At 43.0% G+C, this 12,223-nt stretch overlaps 1 non-coding gene across 1 annotated transcript; it reads left to right on the forward strand.

The window, feature by feature from the left end:
- Positions 1-11,412: 11,412 nt before the first annotated feature.
- On the forward strand, positions 11,413-11,516 carry LOC132055020 (small nucleolar RNA R71). The gene has a single exon (XR_009414486.1). It is a non-coding gene; the product is annotated as a small nucleolar RNA R71 (small nucleolar RNA).
- Positions 11,517-12,223: the final 707 nt, after the last annotated feature.

Here is a 12,223-nt window from a genome sequence, read left to right on the forward strand (position 1 = left end):
AAAAGTGGTGTGTGCACATTCCTTTAATCCAATTCTGGTCCTTATTAGTTTTAAAAAGGCTTTAGTATGGAATTGGTCCATTTTTCTTAGATAGGATGCTAAGTTTAGGTCTAATGTCTTAATCCGATGATTTTGGTAATAGTTGATTTTTCTATGACTAATTGCTATCTACTAACTTTGATGGAAATTTATGGTAAAAGAAACTAAGGTTGTGTCCCGTTAGATAGAGTGTATTATCATGGGTATTGATCTTGATATACTTCTAATGGATCATTATATGAATGCACTTAATCTCTATATGAATCTCTACTATTTCCCAATAAATAAAGATTATCTCTTTCTATGATTTTCCAAATATAAGAAAGTAACTATGAAGAACGATTAATCATGCCAAGTAAATTCTTCTTATTCCTAAGTGAATTTATTAAACAAAGTTTAAAGCTTTGAGTCCTTGTTATTTATTCTTACCAACCCTAATTATTTTCCCAAATAAATCAAGGTTTATGGCTTTAATCAATGTTTGCAACCATTAATTATGAATGAAGAATGAAGAATAAATAAACCCTAATAATCCATTATGTGTATATCAATCACAAACCCAATCACAAAACACCCATCATTGGGTTCACAACCCTAGTAAGGGAATTTAGCTACTCATGACAAAGAACAAGAAATAAGAAATTGAAGAATTCATAATTGCTTACTTTGGAAGAAAAGAGGAATTGATAATACTTGAATTGATGTTTGAACCTTCAAAAACTAGAGAGTATTTAATGTTCTAAGCCAAAAGTCAAAATATAATAATTGATCACAATTAAAACCCTACAATGGACTATTTATAGGTTTCAAAACGTAAAAATTACAGAATTTACACTTAAGTCCCAGGCGGTACTTATACGGTCCGTACAACTTTTCACGGACCGTATAAGACTTATACAGCCTTCATCCAAGTGTCTGCAGAAACAAATACGAACTGGCATTCCACGGTTCGTATAACTTTATACGGCTCGTACAATCCTGCCCGTGAAACATCTTCCAACCTTCGTCACATCCACTTATACGGCCCGTACAATATTGTACGGTCCGTATAAGTGTTCGTGGTTCAGCATCTCTCCACTGTGACATTCTGTTACTTTGCCACCTTTTGTACGACCAGAAACACGGTCCGTGCAACTTTCTACGGACCGTGAAAATCAAGCTTCAGTGCAACTTTTCTGTAACTTCTACTTCTTGAACCCGAACTCTATGATTCACCTGAAACATGACAAAAACACATCAAAACCACACCCACTTGCCTAAAAACAAGTAAAACTTCTCGTAAAAAGGTATCAATTGTGCCTCAATTTCTCGGCACATCAACACCCCCAACTTAAAGTCTTTGCTTGTCCTCAAGCAAGTAGTGGACACAACTAGGACTCGACTAACACCTAGATATCATAGAGTAATAATGTCTACATTGGTTTTGACTCTGAACTACCGGCATGCATGTTTTTCTTCCAAGGACCCCCCCATTTTTCGATTCTCAAACCATATACACCACCCAAAAATGCTATGACTAACAATGAAGCTTCAATGCATGACATTACATTATTGAACATATCATGTTGCACACAAATGCTACTTTAGGCGGTCACCTTAATTTGCTCAATTCTCATCCTTATGCCCTCACATAGACCAAAGAATGTCCCAACACACATATATACCAAAAGAAAGGGACAAAGACGAACGAGAAAAGAAAAACACTCACACTCACAAAGAACTTCATATCTACACATGCAAATACCATAGGCTTGCCCTTATTTTCTCTGTTTTCATCCTAGGCTTGTTCGGTTGTGATCACATTAGGACTTGTTTTGGCTTGTAATGTAGGCTTAGGGACGGGTAGGATACTTTTTGGATATTAGTGACTCACCCTCCTCGAACGCTACAACATCTCTTCACCTTAATTCACCGTTTCTTTCTTTCCAACCCCTTTTGTTTTCTTTCAAGCTTTCAACTTCGATGTGGTTTTATTCCTAAACAACTTACAATTCTTTTTATGTCACAATTTTCTGATTTTTTTATTTTTTATTATATATATTATATATATATATATTTTTTTTTATATGCAATTACCACATCGACTCTCCACTAGCAACTTCACCACCCCCAACTTATGCTTTTACATCTACTCCACATTTAATTCACCCCCAACTTAGGCATTTTGCCTCATCTATCTAGTAGCGTCAAGGAGGGAACGGGTGCGAAGATGGATTAATTGCACAAAGGGTAAGGTTTCATAATTGGCTAGCCAAAGAAAAGGTCAAAAGGCTCAAAAAGGGAAACTAGGGATATTTGCAATTTGGTAAGGCTTATTTAGGCAAAGTGACTATTTATACAAAGAAAGCCTAAGATCATTTCTCAACCAAACTAACTTTCGGATTTCAAACAAGACCAACCGGGCAAGTTCTGTATTATACATGCATAAACAGAAACAAACTAGCAACTCACACACACATTGGCATAAGGACAATTATTTTTACACTTGTGACCTCCCAAGTAGTCATTCATCACACACAATACCCCAACAATAGTAATGTCATATAAAGAATCAAACATGTCAACCAATAACTGTTCTAAGCATGCATTTTTTCAAATTTCGAGGGGTCCACAATTTCCAACAAACAATAACAACATGCCATCAGTTACAGAACAACACCAAATAAGTCAAAACAACTCTACTCAACCTAAGCAACATCCTAAACATGCCAGTTTCAACAAAATAAAACCCCTCAGGAAAAGAACTCTGGCAAAGAAAAGCCGAGGGGGTTCCTAAATTCCTAAACAAATATTTACAATATTAACCTGATCAAGTACCCCCACCCCCAACTGAAGATCATGCAATGTCCCCAATGCATCAACTCTAGGTACAATATTAAAAATGGTAAGGGATACCTGGGCGCCCTAGGCGCTATGTTCCTCGACTCGGGACTGTGCTGCCTCAGACGCAGCAATATCAGGCGTCGCCTCTCGTGGCTGGCTGCCCGACGCGCCCATTGGATCTGGATAGTTTTCGCGCAACGAGTTCAAGGCAGCGGCTTGCACCATCTCCTCCTCCAGTTTGTGCAGCCTCTTGTTACTCTCATTCACATCCTCAACTACGGCATCTAGTGGCTGTTTTCCCCGCGCCTTGTCTCCTTCCTCTCCTTCTTCCTCAGAGTCGAGCAGGTTTTGGACCGGGATATCAATATCCAAGTTAGTGTGCGGTGCCAAAACAGGTTCCTCTACTCGCTCGCGCGCCTTCAGCGCATCCAATTCAGCCTTAAGCTTTTCCAATTCAGTATGAAATGCAGCTGAACCGCCCCCTGATTTCGACTGCTCCAAAGCAACCAACCTCGTCTCAAACCCATCCAATCGTGATTGGAAAACCTCGCGAGACTGAGCATATTCCTCCCGAATTTCTCTCTTGGCAATGTTGATTTGCTTATTTATTTGGGGCTTAAGTTGCTGCATGATCACCTCAAGTTGTTTTTCAGCCTTTAATGTTTTGAAGGCTAACTCTCGGTAACTCGCTCTCGAAAATGTAAACAAATCAACCGCAGATTGTGCTGCAGGAGGTGGAGCAGATGAAGTGGTAGGACCCGCAGAAGTGGCGGGTGCAAGGGCGGGAGGTGGTGGCGGATCAGTGGTGGCAGTGGTACCAGCAGCCCCCTCAACCGTCACAGAACTAGGATCAGTGGCATGGGCCTGAGCTGTAGCATCAGTACCACCAGCTTCAGGCATCTCAGGATCAGTAGCAATATTATCTCCCATGGCCCCAGACTCGGACTCGGGTGGAGCCTCTATATTTGCCTCAGGTGGGACCACAAATATCTCCGGTGCATCCCCCTTTTTACCCTTTCGCCAGTCCCCAAATTTCTTATTTTTGATGCATTGGCCCCGATCTGGAATGCCGACAACCTGAGCGCGTCTGCACAACTCCGTGATAAGACACGGGAATGCCAATGAAGTCATAGGCTGGGGTGCTCTCCGTCGAATTTCATCAGCTATCATACGCCCCATGTTCACTGGATACCGACTCATTATCGCTGCAATACCTACTGCCTGAGCAACCGTGATTGTATTGTCATTCTGGGTCACTAACAGTCTGTACCTCATCAGGTGCCACCAGAATCGAGCTTCCTTATTGAGTGAACCCTTGACAATCTTCGGGCTCTGCTGGGTCACCCAATCTACCTCCGGGTGGGCAATTACCGTAGCTAGCCATTTGATCACCGACCGATGATTTCGGCGATCCAACTTATCGAAGTACTCTTTCTCATCCTCCGGTGCCTGAAAGTCATCCCCGAAATAAACTCTGTTGATAGCCTCAGCTGAGATGTCAACCTTGACATTCCGCACCGTAATTTCATCAAGCAACGGGAGAGCAGTATTAGTCTGACTGGGCTTTTTCATCTTCAACAACTCAGCCCCGTAGTTGGCATAAAACTCCCGCACAATCTCCGGGCAAAACTCCCCAGCAGGTTCAGCAAACACCTCTAACCTGTAGAATCGGAGTGTTTCGGTTGTGTTGGGAAGAGCCTCAAGACCCTCGAACACCAATTGCCTCTCTTCCCATATACTTCGATTCGGCTCACCCCCACGCTTGATAGTAGACAGACCCTCCTCGTACAGCTCCTTTGACCCCGGAACTCCAAACCGTAAAGCATCCTCTGGTAGTGTTTTACTTCGTAGAACCAACCGGCGCTTGCCGTGTGCTGATTCTGGCGAAGCATCAGAGTTTGGAGCTCGGGTGTCTGTCGGCTCAGATGAGCCACACTTGTTCGAATCTCCCTCATCATCTGAGGAGTCACCTGTCTCCGTTCCAGCTTCCCCAGATTTTTCTCCTCCCTCCGAGGTGGAAGGAGTCATGGTTGGGGGTTGAGGATTTCTAGCCCCCCTGACCTTTTTCACTGGTATGACCTCATCGTCCGAGCCCTCATCCCGCAAGCGAAGGTCTGTCTCTGGTTGGTCGCGGGCTCGACCTCGGCCCCTACCAGCTCGGGGCCCCGTACCCCTTCGTACATTGCGTTTTTGAACCATACCTGCAAAAGAACCTATGTTAGTGATGGGTCTCAGAAGTGACAGCTGACTGAAACATAGTTCTCTCTCTTCACTCTCTCTTTTTTTTTTCAATTTTTTTTGGGTCGTATAAGTCTTATACGGTCCGTATAATATTATACGGGCCGTATAAGTCAGGGTATATGGGAAACAGACTACTCAGAACCCCATTTGTGAACCACGAACAAGTTTCACGGACCGTATAATATTATACGGTCCGTATAACAGCCTGACTCGTGTAATTCAAAAACAAGGGCTTCCGCCAACCCGTCAATCCTATACGACTTTTTGGTTACATCATATCATCACACACACAGTATTCCATGGTTTCAATTCTTACGGGGGTGGGGTTACTCAGACTTCACCCATTTTTCTTTCTATTTTACAATTCATTAGCATTTTTAAGGAATTTGTATTGGCGGGCATAACAACATCCGAATCCAAAAACTTAGATTCTTCAGTTGAAATGCCCTCCGCCTCAGTAGAGTGTGGAATCACCCCATGAGTTCATAACAACCTATTATGCTCATCCCTATTTTAGAAAATCATCAACCATGGAAAAGTTGACTAACATCTTAAGCTTACTGATATCCAAAACAATTTTCACCACTTCAAGCAAAATTTCGGAATGAAACATCAACATACCTGGCCTTGATGATTTTGAGAAGAGTCCTTGAAGAACACCTTGTGCAAAACAAGGGCAGAAAGAGAAAAGAATAATCAAAATTTTTTTAATCTTGAACAGAGGGTTTTTGACTGTGGGGATGGATTTTGCTGGGTGTTTATGGTTGCTTGGATGAATTTATGGGTTTGGGAATGTGGAATTCGAGTGGGTGAAGGTGGATGATTTTATGTGATCGTGGGATGGTCTGTGGTGGTCGTGGGTTTAATGGAGGGAATGGAACAGATGAAAGAAAACGGGCAGGTGAAAGGTTTAAAAACCCTCTGTTCGCGATTTTTTTTTTTTTTTTTTTAAGTTATACGGGCCGTATAACATTATACGGTCCGTGTAACATCAATTTTATTCACTATCCCATGTTTGAGCACATCCTAATTACACGATCATTTATACGGCCCGTATAATGTTATACGGTCCGTGAAAATGATCGTATATGGAGGATGTCTTCAAACAGTGTTCTGCCTGATTTCCTTACCTTCCACGACTGGATTATACGGTCCGTATAATATTATACGGTCCGTATAAGTCCAGTTTCTTCCAGGCTTCAGTGATTTTTTTTTTTTTTTTTTTTTTTTTTTTTTTTTACCTGCACCAAAACAAACGTTACCCTATATTCAAACAGAAACAAGAATGAAAATAAACATTACACTTGGGTTGCCTCCCAAGAAGCGCTTGATTTAACGTCGCGGCACGACGGTGGTAGCCATTCACTCCTTATCTGCGTACACCAGATCATTGTTCGTTCCGAGGTGCTTCAACCGGTATCGGTCAACAATTCTATCTTCCGAAACCATCCCGTGATAGTGTTTCAACCTCTACCCATTCACCTTAAATGTCCGAGTTCCATCTCCGGACTTCAACTCAATCGCTCCATGGGGTGAAACACCTACCACCTCAAACGGACCAGACCACCTTGATTTTAGCTTACCCGGTAGCAACTTCAACCGAGAGTTAAACAGCAAGACAGGATCACCCTTGTAGAACTCTCGCTTAAGGATTTTCTTGTCATGGTATTGCTTCATCCTTTCTTTATATAGTGCTGCACTCTCATATGCCTGGTACCGAAACTCATCCATCTCATTTAGTTGAAACAACCTGAGCTTGGTCGCTTCTTCCCAATCCATATTCAATTTCTTCAAAGCCCACATAGCCTTGTGCTCAAGTTCAACCGGCAAGTGACAAGCTTTTCCGAAAACAAGCTTGAAGGGTGAAGTCCCAATAGGAGTCTTGAAAGCAGTCCGGTATGCCCATAGAGCATCATCGAGCTTGCGGGCCCAATCAGTTCTATTTGCATTCACTGTTTTTGCTAGAATACTCTTGATCTCCCTATTGGATACTTCGACTTGCCCACTTGTTTGAGGATGATAAGGTGTTGCCACCCTATGTTTTACACCATATTTCTCCATCAATCCCGCGAAAGCTCTATTACAAAAGTGGGATCCACCATCGCTGATTATAGCCCTCGGAGTACCAAAGCGAGTAAATATGTTCTTCTTGAGGAACCCCATGACACTCTTGGCCTCGTTATTAGGTAAAGCCACCGCTTCTACCCATTTTGACACATAATCCACAGCAACCAAGATGTATTTCATGCCACCTGAACTCACAAAGGGTCCCATAAAGTCAATCCCCCAAACATCGAACACTTCTACCTCCATAACAAAATTCATAGGCATCTCTTGCCTTCTGCCTATATTCCCTTGCCTCTGACATTGATCACAAGACCGCACCAATAGATTAGCATCATGAAAAATGGTCGGCCAGTAATAACCGCATTCAAGTACCTTAGCCGCAGTCCGGTTACCACTATGATGACCCCCAACAGGAGAGTCATGGCACGCCTTTAGAATCGCCATCACTTCACTTTCAGGAACACAACGCCGAATGATGTTGTCAGCGCATGTTCGGAACAAATAAGGCTCGTCCCAATAGTACTGCCGAGCATCCCGCAAGAACTTCTTCTTTTGGTAAGCTTTGATATCTTCTGGAACTATGCCTGTTACCAAATAATTGGCAATGTCAGCATACCACGGTGCTACCTCCATTGACACAGCCAACACCCTCTCATCTGGAAAAGCATCATCTATGTCTAGCTCATCAGAAGGTCTCCCAGCCTCTTCAAGTCGAGATAGATGGTCAGCAACCTGATTCTCGGTGCCCTTGCGATCCTTCACCTCAAAATCAAACTCTTGCAGCAATAGCACCCATCGGATCAGTCGTGGCTTTGCTTCCTTCTTTGCCATAAGGTATCTCAATGCTGCATGATCAGTGTATACCACGACTTTGGACCCCAACAAATAGGCCCGAAACTTCTCAAAAGAAAACACAATGGCAAGCAGCTCTTGCTCCGTCACTGTGTAATTCATCTGGGCAGCATTCAGTGTTCTGCTTGCATAATAGATCGGGTGCATAATTTTATTGTGCCTCTGCCCAAGCACAACACCTATTGCAAAACCACTAGCATCACACATCAATTCAAATGGCAAGGACCAATCAGGAGCAACAATAATAGGAGCAGTAGTGAGACGCTCTTTTAACTCATCAAACGCCTTCCGACACTTATCATCAAACACAAACTTAGCCTCTTTTTCAAGAAGCTTGCACATCGGGTTAGCAATCTTGGAGAAATCTTTGATGAAGCGCCTGTAGAACCCAGCATGTCCCAAGAAACTTCGGACACCTTTGACTGAGATAGGTGGAGGAAGTTTTGCAATCACATCAATTTTCGCTTGATCGACCTCAATTCCCTTTTCAGAGATTTTGTGACCGAGGACGATCCCTTCCTTCACCATAAAATGGCACTTCTCCCAATTTAGCACGAGATTTGTCTCCTCACATCTTTTCAGCACTTGACCCAGATGGCCAAGACAATCTTCAAACGAATCACCCACAACAGAGAAGTCATCCATGAACACTTCCAAGAAGTCCTCTACCATGTCAGAGAAGATTGACATCATGCACCTTTGAAAAGTGATTGGTGCATTACACAAACCAAAAGGCATCCGGCTAAATGCAAACGTCCCATAAGGACAAGTAAAAGTAGTCTTCTCTTGATCTTCTAAAGCAATGTTGATCTGATTGTAGCCCGAATAACCATCAAGGAAGCAATAGTAGGAACGCCCCGCTAGCCGATCAAGCATTTGATCAATAAAAGGCATAGGGAAATGGTCCTTGCATGTGGCTGTGTTGAGCTTGCGATAGTCCATGCAAACTCTCCATCCGGTGACAGTTCTAGTTGGGATCAACTCATTCTTTGCATTCGGCACAACAGTGATGCCGCCCTTCTTAGGAACACATTGGACTGGGCTCACCCATTTACTATCAGCAATTGGGTAAACCACTCCCGCATCTAACCATTTGATGATCTCTTTCTTGACGACCTCTTGCATATTCTCGTTCAGTCTCCTCTGATGCTCTACACTCGGTTTGCTATCCTCTTCCAACTGAATTTTATGCTCACAGATCCCAGATGGGATACCCCGAATGTCTGCTATGGTCCAACCAATAGCACGCCTATACTCCCGCAACACCTCCAAAAGCTGTAGAATCTGCTCCTCAGTCAATAGGGCTGAAACAATCACCGGCAATGTATTGTCCGGACCAAGGAACTCATACTTTAGATGTGATGGGAGCTGCTTAAGCTCCAACTTGGGTGGCTCAATGATCGAAGGCTTTGCTGGAGGAGTTGTTCTATTTTTCAGATCAAGATTTAGCTTCTTTGGGTGGTAAGAATATGAACCCAACCCAACAAGTGAATTAACTGTCTCCACATAACCTTCCATGTCCTCAGCATCAAAGTTCACAAGAATACCAGCTAGAGCTTCACCCAAACTTTCTTCTTCCATCTTGAACTCCACTGCTTCATCAACAACATCAAACGAATCAATTACCGAAATACTCTCGTAAGCACTTGGTAACTTCATCCCCTTGCTAGCCTGAAAAGTAACTTCTTCATCGTTGACTCGGAACTTGATTTCATTTTTCTCCGAATCCATCAGAGCTCTCCCTGTAGCAAGGAAAGGTCTCCCCAGAATAATAGGAATGTCCCGATCAACAGCACAGTCAAGAATCACAAAATCAGCGGGCAACATAAAATCACCAACCCGCACAAGTACATCATCAACCACCCCAACAGGTCTTTTGATAGACCTATCAGCCATTTGTAACCTCATAGTAGTCGGCCTTGGCATCCCCAAACCTGATTGTTTGTATATAGCAAGGGGCATCAAATTAATACTCGCCCCATTATCACACAAAGCACGAGCAAAATCATGGTGCCCAACAGAACAAGGAATGGTGAATGCCCCAGGATCTCCCTTTTTCTGAACAGTAGTAGTTGAGATGATGGAACTCACAGTGTGAGTCAAACTCACGGTTTCATGTTGAACCATTTTCTTCTTGGTCAGCAGGTCCTTCAAATATTTAGCAAAATCGGGCATCTCCTTGACAGCTTCCAAGAAGGGAAAATTCAGAGATAACTGCTTCAACTGATCATAAAACTTCTCGAACTTAGCATCTTCCTTCTTCTTTACCAACCTCTGAGGAAAGGGAGGTTTAGACTTGAAAAGCTGAGTCAAAGGGCGGAGAGCCCCTTTACAGTCTGCTTGCTCGTGTTATCAGCATCCTTCACTATCTCTGGAATATCAGCAACCTTCTTGTCAGCAGGATTCTCATCAACAATAATGGGTGCTTCAGACTGCACCTCATCCTCTTCATCTATCGGCTCAAGATCAACCACCTTCTTATCAGCCCCTTGGAGTATTTTACCACTCCTAGTAGTGATGGCAAACACACGGTCTACACCGCCTCCCCCATTCTTCGGATTTGGAATAGTGTCACTCGGAAGTCCTCCCTTTTTAGGAGGGTGCTGCTCTCTAGAAATATCCCTCATCTGTGACTCAAGCTTCTGAATAGCCACTGTATGGGAACCCACTGTCTCTGTCAGCCCAGATAAAGTCCTCTCAGACTTAGACTGATTTGCCAGAATCTTCTCAAGCATTGCTTCAACCTTCGAACTACCTTGCTCGTTGTTGCCCTTTCGGTGGTATATAAGGATTGGAACTCTTGTTCCCAAAAATTCTTGTTGTTGTAGCTCCCTTAGTTCGCTCCACCATAATTATTGTTGTAGTTCCCAGAGTTGTTATAAGCACCTTGACCTTGCTGAGGTCTCCATTGATTCTGATTCTGATTCTGATAACCACATTGGTAGTTCTATCTTTGGTAACCCCCTTGAGAGTTATTCACATAATTAGCATCTTCAACCTGCATAGGGGGCCCATCATGGAAACGGACCATCTTGAGTATGGTACATCCCTTTTGGCAAAACTGTATCATCCTCACAAATATTTACCTTCTTGATCTGGGATTCATCAAACTTCTTTGTTAGCAAGGAAATATTTGTTGCAAGTTCGGCCAATGTTTGATGGGTATCTTGATTCTCCTTTACTATATTCTGGATCATAGCACTACCATACGGTACAACATCAGCATTGTTTGAGTGCCAAGCCTGATTATGAGTAGTCAGCTTGTTAAGTATGTTGGTCACTCGTCGATAAGATTTGTTCATGAAACAACCATCAGCTGCATTATTAGCAACTGACTGCGTCACTGGATCTAGCCCTCGGTAGAACTTCTCCATTAATATGTGATCCGAAAAACCATGATTCGGACTCTTCTGCAAATACTCCTTGAATCTCTCCCAGGCTTCATATAGTTGTTCCCGGTCGCTGCTTAAATTCATAGATCTTGTCACGAATTTCAGCCTTCTTGCTAGGGGGTACCATTTTGTGAGAAAAGCAGTCACCATCTCTGCCCATGAAGTAATCGAATTTCGGGGCAGCTTCTCAAACCATGTTCTTGCCTCTCCAGCTAAGGAATATTTGAATAACCTCAACCGAATAGCATCTTGTGGAACGTTGTTCTGGATGTGATTAGCACACACATCCACAAAATTCTGCAAATGACGTTGAGGGTCATTCTCGGTAGAGTTTCGAAAGTATCCCTCAAGCTTCAACAACTGGTATAGAGAGGAGTCAATTTTCACAGTAGCAGCTCCAACTCGAGGCTGAACAATAGCAGATGCATAGTCCTCCTCCGGAACAAGATCAGCGAAAATATTCTCATCATCTGATTCATTCGCTTGATTGTTCAACCGATTCCCCTGGTTACCAGCACGTTGATTTTGCTGATTCTGATTCATGTTCACCTGGTTTACACAGAGTAGCAAACAAGGTGTGATGGAATAAGCAAAAGACTTCAATCAAAGCAAACACTATTTAGTAATTTCAAAACCGTATTCCCTGGTAACGACGCCAAAATTTGATACGCTCAAATTACACCTATTAATGGTATAACGCGGACGTTGTCAAATATAGTAACCCAACAAGGTTGGGGTCGAATCCCACAGGGAATATGGTGTGAAAAGGTTACTAAAGTCGTAGGATGCTAAGTTTAGGTCTAATGTCT

This window comes from Lycium ferocissimum, chromosome 4, assembly GCF_029784015.1.
Source record: "Lycium ferocissimum isolate CSIRO_LF1 chromosome 4, AGI_CSIRO_Lferr_CH_V1, whole genome shotgun sequence".
Classification (NCBI taxonomy): Eukaryota; Viridiplantae; Streptophyta; class Magnoliopsida; order Solanales; family Solanaceae; genus Lycium; species Lycium ferocissimum.